Source organism: Callithrix jacchus, chromosome 13, assembly GCF_049354715.1.
Source record: "Callithrix jacchus isolate 240 chromosome 13, calJac240_pri, whole genome shotgun sequence".
Classification (NCBI taxonomy): Eukaryota; Metazoa; Chordata; class Mammalia; order Primates; family Cebidae; genus Callithrix; species Callithrix jacchus.
The window spans coordinates 13291232-13312617 of record NC_133514.1 but is presented as its reverse complement, the minus strand read 5'-3'; the positions used below and the strand labels follow the sequence as shown (position 1 = coordinate 13312617).

The 21386-nt window shown below is 49.4% G+C and overlaps 1 protein-coding gene and 1 long non-coding RNA gene across 16 annotated transcripts in view; one reads left to right on the top strand and one right to left on the bottom strand.

The window, feature by feature from the left end:
• ZNF395 (zinc finger protein 395) overlaps window positions 1–5567 on the bottom strand; it is a 61420-nt gene extending 55853 nt beyond the window's left edge. For all 15 annotated transcript variants that reach the window (XM_078347148.1, XM_078347149.1, XM_078347166.1 and 12 more), the window contains exon 1: window positions 5485–5567. The gene's annotated coding sequence lies outside the window, so the exon portion shown is untranslated. The remainder of the gene's footprint in view (window positions 1–5484) is intronic.
• LOC118146738 (uncharacterized) lies at window positions 5472–7148 on the top strand. Its single transcript, XR_004732646.3, has 2 exons — window positions 5472–5575; window positions 6074–7148. It is a non-coding gene; the product is annotated as an uncharacterized LOC118146738 (long non-coding RNA).
• Window positions 7149–21386: the final 14238 nt, after the last annotated feature.

The following is a 21386-nucleotide window of genomic DNA, read 5'->3' as shown; positions in this document are numbered from 1 at the left end:
TGGGATACCCAACTTCACAAGGCTGGTCCGTAAGACACTAGGAGCACAAGTAGGTTGACACACAGCATGAAATTCCCTCTTGAGCTGGACGTGGTGGTTCATGCCTGTAATCCCAACACTTTGGGAGGCCAAGGTGGGTGAATCACTTGAGTTCAGGAGTTCGAAACCAGCCTGGCCAACATGGTGAAACCCCATCTGTACCAAAAAATACAAAAATTAGCCAGGTATGGTGGCAGGCACCTGTAATCCAGCTAGTCAGGAGGGTGAGGCAGGAAAATTGCTTGAACCTGGGAGGTTGAGGTTGCAGTGGGCTGAGATCATGCCATTGCACTCCAACCTGGGCAACAGAGCGAAACTATATCTAAAAAAAAAAGAAATTCCCTCTTGAATTTCAGTATAGATAGGAAGGTCTGACACCTTGATTCTCCTTCCAATTTAATTTTTCTAAGTGCTATGTTTTGAATGTGTCCCCCAAAGTTCACTTGCTCACCAGTGCAGTGGTGTTGGGAGGTAGGGGCTAATGGAAGATGTCTGGGTCATAGGGCACTATCCTCCTAAATGGATTAATGCCCTTATTATGACAGTGGGTTCCTTATAAAAGGATGAGTTTGTCCCTCTTACTCTCTTGCCCTCTCTTTGCCCTTCTGCCATGTTGTGACATAGCAAGAAGGTCCTTGCAAGATGCCTACACCTTGGTTTTGGACTTCCCAACCTCCAAAACTGAGAGGACATAAATTTCTGTTCATTATAAATCACCCAGTCTGTGGTATGATTTACAACAACACAAAACAGACTAAGACATCAAGTTTAAATCATTTACTGGCAAAAAGTTTCTCCTCATTTCATAGGCCTGCCTAAATTCATTTAGGTGAAGAAGAGTGGGAATTTTTTTTTTTAGAGATGGAATCTTGTTTTATCTCCCAGGCAGCAATAGCGTGATCTCGGCTCACTGCAACCTCCCACCTCCCATTTCAGGTGATTCTCCTGTCTCAGCCTCCCGAGTAGCTGGGATTGTAGGCATGTGCCACCATGCCTGGCTAACTTTTCTTTGTATTTTTAGTAGAGACGAGGTTTTACCATGTTGGCCAGGCTGGTCTCAAACTACTGACCTCAAGTGATCTGCCTGCCTCAGCCTCCCAAAGTGGTGGATTACAGGAATAAACCATCACCCCCAGCCAAGAATGAGACTTAGCTTTAGGCTTTTTTTGGAGAAAATCTATACAATATTTGCCCATAAAACCCAGAGTCTTACCTTTATAAAAGATATAGTTAACTATTCTTCTAACCTGCAATTCATCTGACGTTAGGCCACATCTTGCCCTAGAAATCCTTATAATACATGGAAGCAGAAGTCTTGTAGATTATTAAAATCCTGTACAATTCCCCTTTTATATTATCCACCTGGGAGCACTCTGATTTTCCAGTGCTGTCTTAGAGATGGCCCATCTCACAATCCTCTCACTTACAAGCTGTTGATTTACAGATCCCAGCCTTCTCCCGCTTACAGTGCAATTGATTGCTTCTCAAATCACCCCTGACAAACTGTCCGTGATTCCTGATGGCATGAGAAATGACTAGCATCTAGGTGTTTTGTAATTCAGTACTCAAGGCAGGAGTGAAGATCTGTCCTATATAGAAACTAGATCTCAATCTGCTTCTTGACCATTCTAGGTTGTTGTTCCTTTGATCTTCCCCTTCTGTCTTTGTGGCTTATCTCTTGATCCAAAGCAATCACCCCAAAGAGACACTTTGAAATTCACTAGCCAAAGAGTTGCCAGCCTCCTTTGAATAATACTAACAGCCAAATGGCCAGAAAATCATTCTGAGTTTAGCATCCACCCACTCCATTCCCAATGTGCTAACCCACCACTTGATAAATGGAAGTATTCATTGTTCACTCTGACCTCCTGTATGTATTGGGGAAAGGTACAGGAGGTAAGAGGCTATAGTGCCTTTGGTTAGCTGGGAAGGTTGTAAACCACTGAGGACAGACTTCTGACGTCTGGATGAAACAGCCAGGAGAAGAAATAAATCCAATTATTAAAAAAGCCTTTAATGTATTATGATTTTGTTGAAATTCTTATAGGAGGAAGCCAAGGAGGAATTTCACTGCCCAACACACAAGAAGCTTTCGAAAATCCTCTTTCCAAGTTTCTTCCCCCAAAACCCTACTGCTCATAACTGCTGTTTCTCTCTCCTCCTCCTCCTGTCTTCTACTGAACTCGACCCTGTGCTCCTCACTTCCTAACTCCCCCTTTCCCTTCTTCCTTTCTCAAGTAGACAAATACAGCCTGCTCCTGACTTCCACCTCTCAACTCTGTCAAAGGCCTAGCAGTGACAGAGCCAGCAAAGAATCTGTCCCCTTTGTCTGTTAAGGGGAAAACATGGAAATTTCTTTTCTTTTCATGTTGACAATATCAGGCTAGTCTCAGTTTACCTGATGTTTTTCCAAGGAGTACATATAGGGCCCTATAATGTTATCCCCAGACCCTTAGAATGGCTATGACTGACGGTGGATATGACAAGACCATCCTGGCCGGGCCCGGTGGCTCACGCCTGTAATCCCAGCACTTTGGGAGGCTGAAGCAGGCGGATCATGAGATTAGGAGATCGAGACCATCTGGCTGTGGTGAAACCCGGTCTCTGCTAAAATAAAAAAACATTAGCCGGGTGTGGTGGCACATGCCTGTAGTCTCAGCTACTCGGGAGGCTGAGGCAGGAGAATCACCTGAACCAGGGAGACAGAGGTTGCAGTGAGCCGAGACTGCAATTGCGCCACTGCATTCTAGCCTGGCAACAGAGCAAGGTTCCATCTAAAAAAAAAAAAAAACAAACCATCCCTCCCCACTCTCCATGCTCCATTGACCACTGACCATCTTTTTCTTGGTGACCTACCCAGCTGTCCATCACTGGAATTGTTCGGGAGGAAGGAGATGATGTGTCAGGGACTCCTTCTCTAAGATTCTGTGATTCCAAATGCCCTTGCAATTCATATTCTATCCTCTAATTGCTTCTTTAAGACTGACCCTCTCACCTTTCCATCCTTCAGCTTTAGCCAACAGATAGAACAGTTAATTATTTTTTAATTTTCTAAGAGGGAGTCTCACTGTGTCGCTCAGGCTGGAATGCAGTGGCAAGATCTCACTTCACTGCAACCTCAGCCTCCCAGGTTCACGTAATTCTCCTGCCTCAGCCTCCCAAGTAGCTGGGATTACAGGTACCCACCACCACACTTGGCTAATTTTTGCATTTTTAGATTAGGTGGGGGTTTCACCATGTTGGCCAGGGTGGTCTCAAACCCCTGACCTCAGGTGATCTGCCTGCCTGGGCCTCCCAAAGTGTGGGAGGTGTAAGCCACCATGCCCAGCCTGAATAGTTATTATTCTAATAATCTTTCTTCCTTCCTTCCCTCCTTCTTTCTTCCTTTCTTTCTCTCTCTTTCTTTGTCTTTCCCAGTGTTGCTAAGAACTTTCCAGTAATCTCACCTCGACATCTCAGTTTTAGCCTCTGCATGATCCAGACCATCATCATATCCCAAGGTCAAGTGTTAGCTGTCTAATCTCGAACTTGGGCCTGTTGAATTGTTTTCTGTGTATAAAAGCAGTAATATTGAGGCAGAATTAGATCTTCCTGGGACTCACACTTGCTATGACTCATTCTGGGACGTGGAACACTTAAGAAGTGATAGCTGTGGCCAGCACCCAACTTCCACTATTCTTTGAGGGATAAATAAATACCGCTGTGCCAAACTTATTAGTCAGGCCTCTTTTTGAAGACAAGTGACAGGAACTCAATTCATGCTAGCTTAAGCAAAAAAAATGAACTTGTTAGCTTCCTTAACTGGGAAACCCGGGAGGATAACTGGCCCCAGGCACAGCAGGACCCGGGGTTTAAACAAAGTTGGTAGGGTCTGTTCTCCAAATCTCTCATTTCTGTTTTGCTCCTTCATATCAGTCCCATTTTTTCCTACTTCAAAAGAGCCCCCAGCGGTCAAAAATGGGCCTCCCTCACGCACTCGGGAACATAGCTGCTGGCAGCTCCCAGCTATGACATCCTCATTTAGCAACACCAGCAGAAAACAAATTTTTCTTTCACACATTCATATATTAGTTCCAGGGAAAAACTGTAATTGAGTCTGCTCAGTGAAAATGCCCACCCTTTGGACGGCTGTTGCCAGAGAGATGGAATACTACGGTGGCCAGCCCAAATAAAACCACAAGGAATAGAGGAATGAGGTCCCACAGGAAGGGACACGGGACAGAGAAAATCACACATGTCAATTACCCGAGGGGGAATGGGGCACCTCTGAGAGTCAAAGAACGTGTGCACTTTCACTAGCTGTGCGATTTCTGACCACTTTGCTTTTCTCAGCCTCCGTTCCTCAGGTGCAAAACGGTTACTGGGTAGTTTATAGGACATTGCCAAATTACGTGTCACAGCGTCTCTCCACTCTGGATTTCTCAGATAATGGAAAACTGACTTCGTGGAGGAAGGCATTGCAACAGAGCCGCCTCTCCTCAGTGTTCATGCAGACACTCTCGCGGAGAGCTCCACGCCTTACCGAAAATTCTTGTGTCGGTTGCATATATTAGAAAATGAAGCATTCGTGGCCGGACTGCTTATAGTACGGACTCAAATCAGCTCAGTGCGTGACGAGTATCATGCAGGCACACAAACCATAAGGGGATGCTGCCACCGAGTCATTTCCTGGATTAGGAGAAGTGGCAGAGACGCCCTCAGGGGCCGCACGTGTCAGACTTCTACCTCCCAAGGCGCTGCTCAGGGCCCTGAGAGCTGCGAGCACGCAGCCTCCAGCAACCACTTACTGTGTGCGCGCGTGTGTGTGCACGCGTGTGTATGTGCGTGTATGGGCGTAGTCGGGTGTGTGCGCGTGTGTACGTGCGTGACCCGTGTGTACGTGTGTATGCCCACGTGTGGGTGCACGCGGGTGTGGGTGCTCGTGTGTGCCTGCGCACGTGTGTGCACCCGCGCGTGTATCCGTGTGTGAGCATGTATATGTGCATGTGTGGGTGCGCCCGTGTGTGCACGCGTGTACGTATGTGTCGTGTGTGCGCGTGCATGTTCATGTCTGCACACTCGGGGGCTGTGTGTGTGTGTGTGTGAGTGCGCGCGCACGCATGTCTGTGTGTGTGGCCGGGGAGGAGGATGTCAAGGGTAGCAGGCCAGACTTTTTTTAAAATAAAATAAGAAAAATAAAAGCCCAGCCGTCCAGGGCGTCTTCGGCCGGCCCCTCCCTCCCGCCCCACCTCCGGCTCCCGGGCCGCGGCTCCGGCGCCGCGTTTTCTCGGCCGCCACGCGCCCGCGGGTTAAAGCTCCCCCGCCAGGAGTAAACAGCGCCCCAGCGGGCAGCCGGCAGCCCCGCCCCTCGGCCCGTTTCCTGCGCCAGCCCTGACAACAGGCCCCGCCCTTCGCGACAGGCCCCGCCCCGCGCAGGCCGTCTGGCCCCTCCCGCCGTCCGCCTACCAGAGACGAGGTCCCGGCCCGTGCCGAGTGCCCAGTCAGCCCCGAGCCTTCTCCCCCGGGACTCCGCGGCCCGAGCCCGCCCCAAAGGAGGGTGCGTGCCGCGCACGTGACTCGTGTTGTGGGCGGGGTCTGCGCCGTGGCGGCGGAGAAAAGGGGAGGGGGGAATGGGTGAGGAGGAGGAGGAGGTGGGACAGGAAAGGAGGGAAAGGGAGTGGGGGGGAAGTAGGAGAGCAGGAGGGGAGGGGAGTAGGGAGGAGGAGAGGGGAGAAGGAGGGAAGGAGGGAGGAGGAAGGAGGGAGGAAAAAGCAGGGGAAGGGGCGGGGCGGGAGCCGGGCCTGGCCTCCTCCGGCTCCCCGGAGGGTGTCTGGGGCCTCGCTCTGCCGCCCACGCTCCTCCTCGGGTCCCGCTAGGAACTGGTCCTGGCCTCCCCGCCCGGTGAGGGCCCCAATGGGCTCCCCGATGACTTTGCCGCGGCTGCTGCTTCTGCACGCACAGCCTTGGAGCGCTGCCTGGCTGCAGGGCTCCCACGTCTTCCCCAAGTCCCCGCTCAGCAGAGCCTCTTTATTAAGTTTCCTGCCTGTGTCCACAGAATCCGACATCTCAAGCCCCCTGATCCACAGGCTCCTGCTGCGCAAACACCCCGCCCTCCTGCCTGCTGCACACACAGGCCTGCATTGTAGGGCCTCCCACGCCTCCGTTCCCGGAACGGAGTTCACCTAGCCCTGTGCCTGCCCTGCTGTCTTCTCTAAAGTTGGGGAAACGTGAGGTTCAGAAAGCTGGAAGGATTTCAGTTGCACCATACATCGACCACACAACAGTCCCACTCCTGGGTATTACCCAAGAGAGGCTAAAACAGATGCCCACACGAAGACTTCTACATGAATCTCGATTCAGAACAGCCAACCAGATAATCATCACAATGGCCATGAACAGGACAGTGAGTAAACAAATTGCAATAACCCGTGCAATGGGACGCTACTCAATAAAAAGACACAAACTTCTGGTGCAGAACTACCTGAAAGGAACCTCAAAAGTGTTCGCTTTGGTCAACGCAGCACAGTGGCTCATGACTCTAATCCCAGCAGTTTGAGAGGCCAAGGTAGGAGATCACTTAAGGCCAGGAGTTCGAACCAGCCTGGGCAGTATAGTGAGACCCGCCCCCCGCCCTTTTCAGAAATAAAAAACTTAGCCAGGCAGGGTGGTGCAGGCCTGTCGTCCCAGCTGCTGGAGAGGCTGAGGTGGGAGGATCACTTGAGCACAGAAGTTCAAAGCTGCAGCGAGCCGTCATCTCGGCATTGCACTTCAACCTGGGTGACAGAGTGAGACCCTGTCTCTAAAATAAATTTAAAATAAAAAATACATAAAGTATTAGCTGTGTGGAAAAAGCCAGACATACTGTAATGATTCTGTTTCTGTGAAATTCCAGAAACCACAAAACTGTAATGGCAGTGAGCAAATCAGATGTTACCAGGGGACAGGATCAGAGGGAGGGGATTGACTAGAAAGGGGCAGGAGGAAGTTTGGGGGGATGATGGAACTGTTTTATACTCTGTTGTGGTGGTGGTCACAGGCTGTATACAGTTGTCAACATTCACTGAAATGTGCACCTAAAGTTGTTGTGTTTTATGTAAATTATTACTGAATAAAACTGTTATTTTAAGAAAGTAATGCAGAAGGGCCAGATGCAGTGGCTCACGCCTGTAATCCCAGCACTTTGGGAGGCAAAGGCGGGCGGATCACCTGAGGTTGGGAGTTTGAGACCAGCCTGACCAACATGGAGAAATCTTGTCTTCATTGAAAACACAAAATTAGCCGGGTGTGGTGGCACATGCCTGTAATTTCAGCTACTCAGGAGGCTGAGGGAGGAGAATCGCTTGAACCCAGAAGGCGGAGGTTCTGGTGAGGTGAGATTGTGCCACTGCACTGGGGGAGGGGAGGGGAGGGGAGGGGAGGGGAGGGGAGGGGAGGGGAGGGGAGGGGGGAGGGGGGAGGGGAGGGGAGGGGAGGGGAGGGGAGGGGAGGGGAGGGGAGGGGAGGGGAGGGAGTTTTCTAAATCTGAACCAATAGTGGAACTCTGCGAAGGGCTCCTATCTACCCTGATCTTTTTCTGTAATTCAGGGGCAGATGGAGGTAGAAAGCAGGACTCAACTCCAGAGGTGGAGCATGGACACGGGACCAAAATGAGCACTAGCTAAAACAGGGACAGAGAGGAAGCAGCTTTCCCACCAGTGAGGTGGGAAAGACACGCCCACCAGGGCGCCCTGTCAGTGTATCGTTGCCATGGCAACACCCCAGCATGGCCACCCCTTTTCATGGCAATGACCCAGCGACCCAAAAGTTACCACCCTTCTCCTAGACATTTCTGCATAAACTAATCTATTACATGTAATCGAAAGTAGGTGTAAATCGGACTGAAGCCCAAGCTGCCCCTCTCAGCACGCTGCCTATGGGGTAGCCCAGCTCTGCAGGAGCATCCAGGGGCTGTCATGCTGCTGGAGTTGTAACACTGCCGCTTCACTAAAGCTGTTATCTTCTCCCCTAACATCAACTTACCCTTGAATTCTTTCCTGAGCAAAGCCAAGAACCCTCACAGGCTGAGCCCTTTTTTGGGGGTTCACCTGCCCTGCCTCAAGATGACTACCTGGAAACTAACAGACTCCAGCTACAGTTAACCGGTTAACACCTTCCAGATCTTCCTTCCTAGGAAAATACCCATTATCCTGTCTGTCTCAAGGTAGCTCCAGGAAATAGATCAGAGCTGGCAGAAAAGAAAGCTGGAGAACCTTCACTAAACCTTCACTGCAGGAGAGACAGTCATTTCCAGGAGGCACTGAGAGAGGGTGAGCCATGGAGCCAGACTGACTGGGTTCCACACCGGCTTCTCCACCTACTTGCTCTTCTCTGGTTCCACATCTGTCAACCTGGGATGGTGATAATAACTGTGGCCTAGAGACATTGGTTCAGATTGAATGAGCAAATGTAGGAAAAGTGCAGGCAGCGTTTGGCATCTAATAAAGCCATCAAAGCAATCACTCTGTGCTGTGTTTTTAGCGTTCCTCCCACTCTTCCTGATCCCACCCTCAGTGCAGCTTTAGGACCGACTTCAAGATTACCAGCAGAGTGAATGGAGGGTCAGAGGGCAAGGTAGCTCTGTAGACACAGGTGTGCATAATGGGGTGCTGGAATGGAAATTGGGGTTCAGAGAAGCAAGTGAGTCATGGGTCCAGGCAGTGGAGTGGGGAGACAACATAACTCCCAGATGCAATGTGAGACAGAGACTCTGCTGTCTCCTGGTCTCTGAGCTCCTGATCCACAAGTGAACGTGGCATCTAATCCTCCTTGCACTCTGTGTTTCCTGAGAGCAGACACCATGTTTTATTTATCTTCATTCATCCTGTAGCAGCTAGCTCAGGGCGGGGTGTAAGTGATCAACAAATCTTTGAATATTTGTTAAATAAGATTTGATTTTATTGATTTTTGAGATAGAGCTTTGCTCTGCCAACCAGGCTGGAGTGCAGTAGTGCAATCATAGCTCACTGCAGCCTCGACCTCCCAGACTCAAGCCATCCTCCTACCTCAGCCTCCTGAGTAGCTAGGACTACAGGCATGAGCCACTGTGTTCAGCTAATTTTAATTTTTTTCTGTAGACACCTGTCTACAAAAAGGGTCTCTCTGTGTTGCACAGGCTGAGATCTTATATGTATCACCACACTGAGCCCTGTGGAGAGGTTCCTAATCTTAAGGAATTTTAGAGTTCCCTTATCCAACTCTTTCACTTCAGAGTTAAAGGAATCAAGGAAAGATATTTGCCTGGGGTGATATGGCAAGCTAGAAACAGAGGCCAAGTCTCTACTCTGAGTTACAGTGCACCTGGAAGAAAAACCAAACTCCCTGAAACTTACAGAACTAGATAAGGCAGTGTGTGGTTAAGACTTGAATGCATGGTACACATGGCAGGTGTGGCTCGAGTTGAGAGGACAGGATTCCCCAGAGGCTGGGATTGGGCAGAAATTGCTCACTGCAAAAGAGGGCTTGAACTTACCCTCAAGGATGGGTAGCATTTGGGATTCAGGAAACAGAGAGAAATCCCAGGAGTGGAGGTAGCTTTCTGCTGAGGCCATAGTGAATGGGTAAGGGTCAGTGGAAAAGGAGGTTTGGACTGGACCACAGTAAGACAAGATGTTGGAGGATTAGGCTGAGGCCAGACTGTGGGAGATTTCAAATGCCAGGATAAGGAGTTTCTACCTTACAGGCAATGGCAACCCCTGTATATAAACACAGCTAGGCACCGAACTGAGACAACACACCAGGCAAAGGCCTGCCAACGTGGTGTGATTTGCATCTTTTGCAGACAGTTGCTTGCCATATATATGCATTTACTGAATTTACCCCCACACAAAGGAAACTCTACCAGCTAGCTCGTCTATATTTATTTTGCCTCCATATACACGATACTTGTGTGAGAGCAGAGGAAGGGAGGGGCGTTAACACAGTTGGTGTGTCTGCTATAGACCAGGCATTTTCACCTGACAATCTTGTGAGGAGTACGTGTTATTGCCTCAGTAACCCCCAGAGAGGGTCGGTAACTTTCCCAGTACACAGAGCTAGGAAGTGGTGGAGCCAGAATTCGAACTCAGCTTTGATGCCAAAGCCCTCTCCTCAAAACCTCCCCGTGAGAAGATAGAGGAATTGGTTTCTCATTGCCAAGTGCCTTGAAGTCAGACCAAGCTGGGCTTGAATTTCCATTTCCACTACTTCCTAGCTGGTGGCAGAGGCTCGTGACTCTAATGGACCTTAAGCTTCAGGGTCCCCTTGCTTTGTACAGACCCCTTGCAAGCCTGCTGCCCAATTCTCAAATCCCTGATTTTGCATTATCGTCCTGAACAAGGGCTCCAGCAACTGGGTGAGCCTCAGGCCTCATGAAACATGAATCTGCTGCAGGTAGATGACCTCTAGCAAGTTACTTCGAGTTTCTGTATCGGGATGAAATCACCCTGGACTCTGGTCTACCAGCTGAACACGCAGCTGACACAAAGTACTAGAGATGCTGCAGTGCCTTGAACCTGATCTCCCCCAGCCTTACCGCAAAGGCAGAAGTTCACAGAGCCCCTAGGGGAAAAGAAATACCTAATGGATTATTAAGTACTTCGTTCTGAACAGCTTAGTAAGTATTAATGTCTTAACAATTTAGTAATTATCTGCAAAAATAATACATAGAAATCGAAAGAAATTGATTATTTTATTTTATTTTTGAGATGGAATTTCACTCTTTTTGCCCAGGCTGGAGTGCAATGGCGCAATCTTGGCTCACTGCAACCTCTGCCTCCCGGGTTCAAGTGATTCTCCTTCAGTCTCCCGAATAGCTGGGATTACAGGCATGCGCCACCGCGCCTGGCTAATTTTGTATTTTTAGTACAGACAGGGTTTTACCATGTTGGCCAGGCTGGTCTCGAACTCCTGACCTCAGGTGATCCGCCTGCCTCGGCCTCCCAAAGTGCTAGGATTACAGGCATGAGCCACTGCGCCCGGCCTTTATTTTATTCTTAAATGACTGCAATTACTTTCTAACAGGATGAATGCACCTGTTGAGCACTGCACAGTTTCCAAAACCTCAGAATCAGATGCACACAATAACCCTCATTTCCTATTTCCCGCCCGTTTTCCTATGCTGTGCTTGCTTTTTAACACGGTGTCTGGCAAAACGCAATTCCGTCAAGATACGATGCCCCCGAAAGGAATGTAATGCAATGTAATGTTGAACCTGTGCATTTCCTTCGCCTAATGGTTCGTGCAGTGGACATTTAAAATATCCTGACAAGGCCAGGCGAGGTAGTTCCCACCTGTAATCCCAGCACTTTGGGAGGCCAAGGTGGGCGGATCACTTGAGGCCAGGAGTTCAAGGCCAACCTGGCCAACATGGTGAAACCCCATCTCTACTAAAAATACAGTGTGGCATGGTGGTGCGCTCCTGCAGTCCCAGCTACTTGGGGAGGCTGAAGCAAAAGAATTGCTTGAACTCAGGAGGTTGCAGTGAGCCGAGATCACACCGCTGAACGCCAGCATGGGCAACAGAGTAAGACTGTGTCTCAAAAAAATAAAAATAAAATAAAAAATAAGGCCAGGTGCAGTGGCTCATGCCTGTAATCCTAGCACTTTGGAAAGCCAAGGTGGGCGGATCCCCTGAGGTCAGGAGTTTGAAACCAGCCTGGCCAACAGGGCAAAATCCCATCTCTACTAAAAATACAAAAAATTAGCTGGATGTGGTGGTGCATGCCTGAAATCCCAGCTACTTTGGAGGCTGAGGCAGGAGAATCGCTGGAACCCAAGAGGCAGAGGTTGCAGTGAGCCAAGATCATGCTACTGCATTCCAGCCTGGGCAACAAAGCAAGACTCTCTCTTAAAAAAAAAAAAAGAAAAGAAAAAAAACCTTGATGTGCCCCTGTGAATTTGTGGCAGCACCTTAGGGCACCTGTACACACAATTTGGGATACGTGGACTTAAGGAAACTGTTGAGGCTATTTCAGGAAGCAACCCAAAGGCAGCATGGTTCTTTCCAGTAGAATGGAAGTGGGGGAACCACCTGTTAGTACCCTTGTTCACAGTTGGCCACCCTGTCATTGTTCCATGGTCCACAGGAAATCTTCCTGAAGTCTCTTCCTAGTACCTCCTTCCACCCTGGGTTATGGCTATTTACATAACATTAGCAAAGCAGAGAATAATGGCTGGTTGTTAGGCAGCCTGGGCTCCAGTCCCAGATCTGCCACTTGGGAGGGATAACACCTTGGTCATAACCTCCTCTTCTTAAGAGTCTCTTCCAGCTTTAAAGATCTATGAATCTATGCGTCTTCCCTCAAGCTGTCTCCTAAGGGGCCGAAATTTTGCACTTAATTGTACTTAGCCTCATCAGAGTAGGAGGGAAAGAAGGAATGTTTCTTCCGTTGTGCACGTTCTGCGTGCTAGAAAGCGGGGGACTTGAAATCAAACAGGAATCAATTTCACATCAGGTAAATTTCTGAAAAGAGAGAAGGAAGAACAAGAACACAAAGCTCTCTACAAGGCATCCTTGGGTATGGGGTACTGGAAATGTTTCTTGATCTGAATGCAAATAACTGGGTGTCTTCAGTTTGAGAAAATCTGTCAAACTGTACATTGTGATTTGTGCATCTCTCTATGTGTATATTCTACTTTATTTGAAGGGCAGGAAAGCAAATTGCTAAATTGAAACAATATAGAAATTACATAAAAATACAACACAAACAATACTCTTTTCTTTAAAAACTTCATGATGAGGGCCAGGCACAGTGGCTCATGCCTGTGATCCCAGAACATTGGGAGGCGAAAGCAGGCAGATCACGCAGTCAGGAGATCGAGACCATCCTGGCTAACATGGTGAAACCTCATCTCTACTAAAAATACAAAAGATTAGCCAGGCATGGTGGCACACACCTGTAGTCCCAGCTACTCAGGAGGCTGAGGCAGAAGACTTGCTTGAACCCAGGAGGCGGAGGTTGCAGTGAGCCAAGATCGTACCACTGAATTCCAGCCTGCGTGACAGAGGGAGACTCCATCCCAAAAAAAAAAAAAAAAAAAAAAAAAATTGATGATGAATTGTAAAGGTGTAAATATGCTATCTGCTTGTGGTAATTTTTAAAAGAAATTTTAAATCATTGAAAAACACAATAGGCCAGACATGGAGACCAGCCTGGGCAACATGTCAAAACCTTGTCTTTACAAAAAGTACAAAAATTAGCCAGGCCTGATGGCACACACCTGTAGTCCCAGCTGCCGGGGAGGATCACCTGAGCCCAGGAGGTCGAGGCTGCAATGAGCCATGATCATGCCACTGCACTCCAGCCTGGGTGACAGAATGAGACCCTGTCTCAAAAAAAAAAAAAAAAAAAAAAAAACACACACACACAATAAAACAAGGCTTTTGCCAGCTTAGTATGGCAGGTTTGAGACTTAGACCAGCAAAGGGAGGCTTATACCCTCTGTGTGGTAGAGTCTGGCTTCCTCAAAGGCCGCCTCCATCTCTGTCACACTACACAGGGTCAGATGTTCAGCCTATGCAAATCCATAAGGACAGTTTATCAGGCCAGGCACAGTGGCTCATGCCTGTAATCCCAATGCTTTGGGAAGCTGAGACAGGAGGATGGCTTGAGTCCTGGAGTTTGAGAACAGCCTGGGCCACACAGTGAGACCCCATCTCTATCAAACAATTTTTTTTAATTAACTGGGTGTGGTGGTGCCTGTGGTCCCAGCTACTTGGGAGGCTGAGGCTGGAGGATCTCTTGGGCCCAGGAGGTCAAGGTTGGAGTGAGCTGTGATTGCACCATTGTATTCCAACCTGAGTCACAGAGCAAGACCCTGTCTCAAAACAAAACAAAATAAAACAAAAATGACAGTTTGGGGAGTTAATATAGGACAAAGTTTGCAGAGTTCATATAGGCAAAACCCACATTGCTCAAGAACTCAGGATTGGCAAAGCAACCATTCTGAGGAGCCAAGAGGCAGAAGCCTGGGCTTGGTCTGCAGGCGCTGGTATGTTATCTGCTCCAATCAGCGACAGGCGCTGGCTCTGAACCCAGAACCAAAGAAACAGCCAGTGACCAGAGGCTGCTTGTTCTGCAAGAAAGAGCACTGCCTTAGCCCTGGTGACATGACTAGCAGAGTGACCAGAGCAAATCCGCAATAAAATGATGACCAGGCCAAGCCCGGTGGCTCATGGCTGTAATCCCAACACTCTAGGAGGCCAAGGCAGGCGGATCACCTGAGGCCAGGAGTTCAAGACCAGCCTGGCCAAAATGGTGAAACCCACTCTCTACTAAAAATACCAAAATTAGCCAGGTATGGTGGTGCACACCTGTAGTCCCAGCTACTTGGGAGGCTGAGGCAGGAGAATCACTTGAACCCCAGGGAGGGGGCAGAGATTGGGCCATTGCACTCCAGCCTGGGCGACAGAGTGAGACTCCGTCTAGACCTTGGATAGTATCCTTTCCTTTTTTTTTTTTTTTAAATGAAGTTTCCTCTCTTATTGCCCAGGCTGGAGTACAAAGTCACCACCTCGGCTCACCACAACCTCTGCCTCCCTGGTTCAAGCAATTCTCCTGCCTCAGCCTCCTGAGTAGCTGGGATTACAAGCATGTGCCACCATGCCCAGCTAATTCTGTATTTTTAGGAGAGATGGGGTTTCTCCTTGTTGGTCAGGCTGGTCTCAAACTCCCGACCTCAGGTGATCTGCCCACCTCGGCCACCCATGCCTGGGATTACAGGCATGAGCCATGGCACCCAGCATCCCTTCTAGCTTGAAAATACAATCATTTCCTGATGTAGTGACCTTAAGGGAGTGGATAATCATCTTAAGGAACCCTAAGAGAAGAGTCACACCACAAGTGAACCTTGGGCAGAGAAGAGTTAAAACAGTCTTCAAAAATGTCAACAGGTCAGTGACCCAGGGGGGAGGTGCCAGATGAGCACACGAATATAAGTGACTTCAAAGAGAAGGACAAAACAGGAGCTCTGGGTGCAGCAGGTAGTGAACCAGACCTATGTGGCTGGAAAAACAGGCCAGCCCAGGGATAGAGTGCGGTAGAACCATGGGATAGCAACGAGCCAGCCAAATAAAAGTGAACGGGCGAAGTGGCTGCTGTTGCTATTTTTTTTTTTTTTTTTTTTTTTTTGAGACGGAGTTTTGCTCCTGTTACCCAGGCTGGAGTGCAATGGCGCGATCTCGGCTCACCACGACCTCCACCTCCTGGGTTCAGGCAATTCTCCTGCCTCAGCCTCCTGAGTAGCTGGGATTACAGGCACGCACCACCGTGCCCAGCTAATTTTTTGTAATTTTAGTAGAGACGGGGTTTCACCATGTTGACCAAGATGGTCTCGATCTGTTGACCTCGTGATCCACCCGCCTCGGCCTCCCAAAGTGCTGGGATTACAGGCTTGAGCCACTGCGCCCGGCCCTGCTGTTGCTATTTTTAAATCCAATCAGCATTTGATGATTGCATCAACATGGTACACGATAAAACAGAAGAAAACGTGCGGTTTTACTGGGATTCACTTTCTCTCCACAGGAGTAAAGGGGGTAAAGTGAAAGCAAGCACACGTGCTGCTAGTCACCCAGCACAGAGAGCCAGACAAACCCCTCCGAGCAGCAGTTTCCTCATCCATGAAGTGACGACCATCGCGGCACCTTCCTCAAAGGGCAGTAATGGGCTAACATTCCTGAGCATGCAGGCTAGTGCTCAGTAGAGTGGCTGTCATTATTTCTTCTTTTTCTGCGTCATCATTCCCCCAGTTTTATTGATACTCTAAAGGTCAGGTTCAGAATATTTGATTTGAAAAGACCTGTTCCAAAACTCTTGGTCAAAAGTAGCAACATGATTCAAGGGTGACGTTAAGAAATACAAGAACTTGGAAACGTTTTCTGATCTAAGCTTTGGAATTTTCCACTGCATTCTTTTTATGTCAGTTAAGGTCTTTCCAGAGTAAGAAATGTCCAGATTATATATAGCTGGGCATCCTAATTCTTCTTTCCATCCTAGTTTATTTTTCTCTCTGGTAAAATGTAACAGACAATTCGGGAATCTTCACTCTGCATACATAAAACATAAAGTATACTATAGGTTCTTGTTTTGTTTTGTTTTGTTTTTTGAGACAGAGTTTTGCTCTTGTTGCCCAGGCTGGAGAGCAATGGTGCCATCTCGGCTCACTGTTAGCTCCACCTCCTGGGTTCAAGCAATTCTCCTGTCTCAGCCTCCCAAGTAGCTGTGATCACAGGCACCTGTCACCATGCCCTGCTAATTTTTTTATTTTTAGTAGAGACAAGGTTTCACTATGTTGGCCAGGCTGGTCTCAAACTCCTGACCTTAGGCAATCTACCCACCTCGGCCTCCCAAAGTGCTGGGATTTCAGGAGTGAGCCACCGCGCCCAGCCCTATAGTCTTATTAAGAAAAGAAATTCAAGAAATAGAAAAAAAAAAGTTATTGTAATATCTCTGGCAATAAGAATAATTCATTGACTTTTCAATAATTCAAAATCTTTTTAAATTAAAGTTAATTTTAAGGATATATATGCGTGACGTGTAGGTTTGTTACACAGGTAAACATGTGCCATGATGGTGTGCTGCACCTATCCACCCATCACCAGGTACTACGCCCCACATGCATTAGTTGTTTATCCTGATGCTCTCCCTCCCCCACGCTCCGTCCCCCACTGACAGGCCCCAGTGTGTGTTGTTCCCCTGTTCTTATTTTTAATATTTATTTATTTTGAGACACTCTGTTGCCCAGGCTGGAGTGTAGTGACTGAATCACAGCTCATGCAGCCTCAACCTCCTAGGCTCAAGCAATCCTCCCATTTCAGCCACCACAGGTGCATGCCACCACACCCAGCTAATGTTAACTTTTAATAGAGATGGGGGTCTCACTATGTTGCCCAGATTAGTCTTGAACTCCTGAACTCAAGCGGTCCTCCAACCTTGGCCTCCCACAGTGTTGGGATTACAGGCATGACCCACTATACCTGGCAATTATTAATTCTCATAGTGAATACTGGAGCTCCAGGCAGTCACTTTGAGTCTCTTAAGACACTCCGATTTGGGGAATAAATTGTTTCAGGGCCATGATTTGCCAAAGAATCCTTCATGGAGAGGCACTCAGGGGCCAGTTTTACCAGGGAATTATTTTTCTTTTCTCCATGGGATTCTTAACAGAAATAATTATTTAACACCAAAGCTTTGACTTCTTCTTGGGCCTGACCCTAAGAGAGCCACCACACCTATTATTGGCAGGCTCAGCCTCCTAGGGAAGCACACCAAAGGGTGTCAGGGTGCACAGGGCTCAGGGGCTGGGGGGACTTCTTGCAGATTCCTCTTCTAGCTCTTTAGGGTACTGATAGGGTGGTAGTGTTTTTAAGCTTGAGGAAAATAGAAAATAATGGGAGTGGGGAGGCTCAGTGCTTTACGCCTGTAATCCCAGCACTTTGGAGCCCAAGGCGGGCAGACTACCTGAGGTCAGGCATTGGAGACCAGCCTGGTCAACATGGGGAAACCCTGTCTCTACCAAAAATACAAAAATTAGCCTGGCATGGTGGTGCATGCCTGTGATCCCAGCTACTTGGGAGGCTGAGGCAGGAGAACTGCTTGAACCCACGAGGCGGAGGTTGCAGTGAGCCGAGGTCGCGCCACTGCACTCCAGCCTGAGTGACAGAGCAAGACTCTGTCTCAAAAAAATTTAAAAAAAAAGATGGAGAACCTGAAAAACAAGAACCGGCTGAAGTTCCCAATAGTCTGAATGTTTGGGTTCAGAAGGCTCTGCAATTTCTTTACATTTTATTGAACAGAGGAAGACAAACCAAAGGTTGGACCTAGAGGAAGCGATGGGGTTACCTAGTCAGCGCTGCTGCCTCTCCCTGATCCATATTCATAGGTGTAGTAAGACTCCATTCATTCAGTGAGACTGGAAATACAAGTCTCTCTGGAGAACAAGTTAACATTAAGAATCAAGAACTTGCTGGGCACTGGGCCTCATGTTTTGGGAGGCTGAGGTAGGAGGATCACTTGAACCCAGGATTTGGAGGCCGCGGTGATTGCACCGCTGCATTCCAGCCTAGGCGACAGGGGAAACCCTATCTCAAAAAAAAATAAATAAATAACAATTAAAAATCAAGAACTTTAAAAGTATTTGTATCATTTGATCCTTTAAAAAATGAAAATGATTGTATTTTTGGCACAGCTATACAATGTTAACATCGAACCATAACACATATTGATGACGCGTTTAAGGAAATGGGAAATAGACACAGCAAAACGTGAAGAACTATGCACCACGTAAAGTGTTTGCTTGGGGTGGTCGAATTATGGGTGCTTTTCTGCAGGGTTTTTTTTTGGGGGGGTCTATATACACTTTTCTGTATTTGCCATAATGTATACACTAAGCACATATTAGTCTGAGTATAAGGCAGCAGGAGGAGGTTGAAAACATCTCCGACGCCCTTGGTTTCCTTTCCAGTCCTTAGCACCAGGTTGATTTCCTCCAGGCCTCTTCCTGAAAGTTCTGCAGGTGATGCAGGGCGCTCCAGGAGCGCAGCCGCGCGGGCCGCCTCAGAGAAGATTCGAGAGGTCGCGGGCCGGGGGGCGGCGTCAGGCGAGGGCGGGTTTCCGCGCTGCTGCCCCCCCGCCGCACCGCCCACCGCCGCGAGTGAGGACGAGGCTGCTGGGCCGCGTCTGTACTCTGGCTCGCTGGGGCCCGGCGGCTCCCATGTAGCGCGGGGCGAGTTCCTGGAAAGGCTGCGTTCAGGCCGCGTTCGCGCTCTCCGGCCCTGCCCGCGAGGCGGGGACCACCCGCTGCCCAGCGTCCCCCTCGACCATCCCCGGCTCTGTCCTCAACCCCGGCTGCGGCCAGCGAAAGCGCCCGGGCCTGGGAGGGAGAGGGAGGCCCCTTCCGCCGGCTCAGCCCCCTGGGCGCTGGGCCGGGAGGGCGCGGCCGGGACGTGCCAGGGCCCACGGAGGCCTCCGCCCCACCCCGGCGCGCCGCCTGCAGGGGAGACTGGGCAGGGTGCCCCCCGCCGCCCAGGGAGCTCGCTGAGGGCCACCAGCCGCGCGCAGGGCACTGGCCGAGGGGGCGGGCCGCGATCCCGGCGCCCGGCAGGCTGTGCCCGCGGCCCCGACGCTCAGGCCTCGCTCCCGGCTACTGGACCGCCCCGTGTCTCGGATTCCGGGGGTCAGATCGGAATCCGGGAGCCAAGTCGAGCGCGCGCACTGGCGTCGGTGTGGACCGCGGGGGAGGCTGCCCGGAGTGGCCCCTGGCGCGCGCCCTGGCACAGGGCCGGATCCCCAGGCAGACCTGAGCGCTGGGACGAAGGGTGCGTGGCTCGTCCTCGGCCTCCAGTGGCCCCCTCCTTACCCTGGCTCTGTTTTTCTTTTTCTTTTGTTTATTTTCTTTTTCTTTTTTTTTTTTTTTTTTGAGACAGCGTCGCTCTGTCGCCCAGGCTGGGGGGGCGGGGCGAGATCTCGGCTCTCTACAGCTCTAAGCTCCCAGGTTCAAGCGATCCAGCTGCCCCAGTCTCCTGAATAGCTGGGACTACACACCACACCCAACTAACTTTAAAAACAACTTTTTGTAGAGACAGGTTCCTGCCATCGGGTTTGCCCAAGATGGTCTCAAACTCCTGGTCTCAAGGGATCCTCCCGCCTCAGCGTCCTAAAGGGCTGGGATTTCAGGCATGAGCCACCGCACCTGGCCCACCCTACTTTTTTTCTACCTCCACTTCTTTGTCTAAGTCTGATCCACCAAAGGCCTTGGACCGGTCCTTTGCCTCCATCTGTACAGCCAGCCCTGCAGGTTCTGCACCAGGCCCTGCAGACACACATGCCCAAGGTGAAATCCAAGGTTACTTCCACTCTGATAAGATCCTGCCCTTTCACTGTCACCACGGAATATTCCCAAAGGCAAGAAGAGTTTACTCTTGCTCTGTCACCCTAGGCCCACAGCTGCATAAATTGCAGGGCCCGGTGCAAAAATGAAATTGAGCTGAGATTGAGCTACTACACTCCAGCCTTGGTGACAGAGCCAGATGCTGTGTCAAATGAATAAACAGAGATAGGGTCTCACTCTGTTGCCCAGGCTGGAGTGTAGTAGCATGATCATGGCTCACTAAAGACTCCACCTCCCAGGCTCGAGAGACTCTCCTACCTCAGCCTCCAGAGTAGCTGGGGCAGGTGCATGCCACCATGCCTGGCTGATTTTTTCTTTTTTTTTTTGTAGAGATGGGGCCTCCCTATGTTGCCCAAACTGGTCTAGAACTCCTGAAATCAAGTGATCCTCCCACCTCAGCTTCCCAAAGTGCTGGGATGACAAGCGTGAGCAACCCTGCCTGACTTTTCCTTCCTCTCCCCTCCTTCCCTCCCTCCCTTTCTTCCTTCATTCCTTCCTTCCTTCTTCCTGTCTTTCTTCCATGCTCCCTCCCTCTCTTCATTCCTTTCCTCCTTCCCTCCCTTCCTTTCCCCTTTTTATCTCTTTTCTTTCTTTCCTCCCTTCCCTGCCCCCTTCCTTCCTGAGCAAAAAGTAAACCGAAACCTGGGACCCTCCTAGGTCAGGATGCTTTGCAGCTAATCAGGTGGAACATGCTGGAAGCCAGGCTTGCCAGCAGCCTTTCAAAGCATCTCCTCACAAAATATTTTAGTAATTAGAAAGCGCTTAGAAGTAATTTTACCATGGTGAGACCAGGCAGCCATCATCCTAATCAAATCATGAAAGTGAACCCACAGGTAATGAGAGAAGCTAACACTGTGTGCCACCTGGTGAAACCCAATGAGGAGTGGCGGCATGACTTCTGCCACGTTTCTGTCAAAGATGCAGGACCCAGGTCTTATCATGCACTTTGGGAGGCCAAGGCAGGCAGATCACTTGAGGTCAGGAGTTCAAGACCAGCCTGGCCAACATATAATTTTGGATATTCTCTACTGAACATCCAAAAATTAGTCAGGTATGGTGGTGGGCACCTGTAATCCCAGCTACTTAGGAGGCTGAGGCAGGGGAATCACTTGAACCTGGGAGGCAGAGGTTGTAGTAAACCGAGATTGTGCCAGTGCACTCCAGCCTGGGTGATAGTGTGAGACTCCATTTCAGAAGAAAAAAAAAATGTCATAGAAGCCACAGGTGAAACGTGAGTGAGTCTTTGAGCAGAGAATAGGTGAGTTATTTTCTTTGATTCTTTCAGTCTAATTTCCTATAAATTTGAAATTATTTCAGAATAAAAAGAAAAAGAATTTACCATCACAATCCCCTCTCCACACCAGCTTTCCCTCTAGACTTCGGTCAACAGCAGCGATGTTCCCTGAGTCGCCGGAGCTTAAACACTCTGGTATCATGTTTGATTCCTCTCCCATCCCTCCCTGCCC